A 2,767-nucleotide genomic window follows, 5' to 3' on the forward strand; every position below is an offset into this window, starting at 1 on the left:
ATGAATTTTCAATACGTGTAGTTATGCTATTCCTTACCAAATTGATAATTAATTTTACAATCATACTGATATTGATTGCAGCTACTGTATGTGAATTATGTAGTGCATTTTTATACTAATTAACAGTATCATATACATTTTTCTAGATTATTCTTCTAGATTAGTCTGAGATAGTACAGTACTACTGTTCCATATACATGTTGTTTCTCTCCACCGGTGTTTGTGTTCATCTTGGATTGGTGAACATGTGCAAATGTTATTTGCATATAAAATAGTTATAAAAGGCCATGGTATTTAGAAAGTCAGTAAATCCCAAGCAGTCTGGTTGATTTGATAGATATTTATTTTTGGGTTTATTCCCATAACTGTGACATACAATGTCTTTGTGCCACATCTATTGTGCACTACCTGTATCAGCTTTGCCTGATCAAGCTTTTGGTGATGGTTTGATTTATTATTTCAGAGCAGTCCTCTCTTGTTTGCAGTGCAATATATTATTGTATAAGAGTGTTTGATAATGTTTTGTTTCATTGTTGTTTTACTCATACCATAGTACAGTAGTGCATTCTACTTATTGTGCTCTGCATCTGTTACATTCCATTTTGTATTGATACTAATGCAGTACAATATTACACCACACACTGAATGTGCACAATCACTGTTTCTGTTTTTTACCTTAATTATAATTTTTATACTGTAGTTGATGATGAATCTCAAAATAAATGCATAGATTACATCTTAATACAGTTTCAGCAGCCTTCTGTTGATGTAAAAGTTCAGTTGTTGTATGATCAAGCAGACCTGTCAACCACAGGAAAGCAACTGGCCCTACAGGGTTGTCCCTATACAACTGATGTGTCTGCATCTAAGTGCATGTTCTGTGCAGTGCTCCATTGTGTGTGCTATGCCGTGTGGGCCTATTCTACGAGCTGAGCACATGTCATCTGTGATTCCACCCATCCTGAATCTACGCTGGTAGCTGAAGAGGGCTGGGTGGGTCCAGCTCTAAGGCTAGATTAACTAAATTTTTTTATGAGGGTAATACACGTGTAAAGGTGGGGAAAAAGCTATGTAATCCTTTTGGGTATTACAGTAGGTGTAAGATGGAGATGTCTTACTTTGGTTGTCAAGATACATAGGGATATAGTAGTCAAAGAGACGAAGGTGAGGAGAGCAAGTTTGGGAGCAAAACTAAAGTTAAATGGCAATGAACGGAGTCTTGTAACCTGTCTATATATTGGTGATGCTGTTTTGCTTACAGACAGTGAAAGTGATTTGCAAAAGTAGGCAAATGAGTTTGACAAGAGTCTGCACTGAGAAAATTTAAAGTGAATGTGAAGAATAGAATTTTTCCCATGAACAATGATGAATGAATGGCAGTGTGGCCCACTCAATTGGGCAAACTTGGTTAGCGTCTCATTCTACCATGTTCTTTCTGTCTCTCCGGACCCTATATCACCTCACCTTGTGGTAAGAAAGGAGGTCTAGATGATGAAGATTATGAATCATCATCATCATCTGGACCTCCTTTCCCACCCTTGGGCGGGATGAGGAGTAGCAACATCCAGACAGCCTAAGTCTGTCCAATGCAATGGACCATGCTTCCATTCACTCATCATTCAAGCCCATGGGATCCTGGCTCTATCAGATGGGGGGGGAGGGGGAATCACCATGTTCTGTAGCTTCACATATACCTATCTGATAGAGTCAACACGAACACTGCCACTTTAAAAAGGGGTGCCAAATCCCTTATTATGCACTTCTCTGCACAAAATTCATCCAGCCGGTTTGATCTCTTGTCAGTCCCTTAGCCTCACCAACTTCCATACCTCTCTTCCTCACACACTCATTCACCATATCCCTCCACCTTCTTCTTGACCTACCTCGCCTCCTCCCTCCTTCAGATTTGCTCAGAAATACCTTTTTCACCCTTCTATTGTCACCCATTCTCTCCACATGACCAAACCATCCCAGTACACTCTCTTCAATTCTGGTGTCCACAGACTTCCTCACTCCGCATCTTTCACAAACTCACATTTTTCCGTATCCTATCCACTCGCTGTACTCGACATTCCTCAACAGTCCCATAACCCATGTGCAGCTGCAACACTCAAGCCTCTGTTTTTTAACAAGGCCTTCATTGCACCAGCTACTTTCCTTCCTTGTGTCACTCTACTTTCCACTTCTTTTGCACATTTTCCTCTCTTTTCTATCGCTGTACCCGGGTATTTGAACTCTTGCCAATTCCAGTCTCTCTTCATTCACTATAACATTATGGTACACTAGGAGTCACCATCTCTCTCAGTAACCATCACTTTACTCTTTCCTACATAAACGCTCAAGGCATGACACTCAGATGTTAGCAAAACTCTGCACCAGTCTACCAAGCTCTTGTCCAGTATTTGCAGGTAGCACTGCATCATCATCATACATGTACAAAAAATGATATGTGAATGGAAAGAATATGATACAATAGATTTTGGCAAGCAGAACAGAGTAAAGAAAAGAAAAACAACGAATTGCAGGGTCCTGATGGGACGTGAAATGCTTGAAGAGGATGATAGCTTCAAGTATCTAGGAGCTATATTGTGCAAATACAATAATGGAAAATAGAGTGTGAGGTTGAAATCACTTCACGAGGAAAGAGTACTGTAACTGGAGAACTTGGCTGTACAGTATTTTGAAGGGTAGGACAGTTAGTGTAAAGACCAAGAGAGTCCTGCATGAAACTGATTTGCTTCTGACATTTTTGGATGGGAGTGAAACT

The 2,767-nt window shown here is 40.0% G+C and overlaps 1 protein-coding gene across 1 annotated transcript in view; it reads left to right on the top strand.

The window, feature by feature from the left end:
• Positions 1-721, top strand: part of LOC145406307 (uncharacterized) — a 5,454-nt gene extending 4,733 nt beyond the window's left edge. Inside the window, exon 2 of the mRNA XM_080277470.1 lies at positions 1-721. This exon is cut by the window's left edge and continues 198 nt beyond it. The gene's annotated coding sequence lies outside the window, so the exon portion shown is untranslated.
• Positions 722-2,767: the final 2,046 nt, after the last annotated feature.

Source organism: Coenobita brevimanus, chromosome 70 (genome assembly GCF_032717465.1).
Source record: "Coenobita brevimanus isolate Jiangsu-jjx chromosome 70, ASM3271746v2, whole genome shotgun sequence".
NCBI classification, from domain to species: domain Eukaryota; kingdom Metazoa; phylum Arthropoda; class Malacostraca; order Decapoda; family Coenobitidae; genus Coenobita; species Coenobita brevimanus.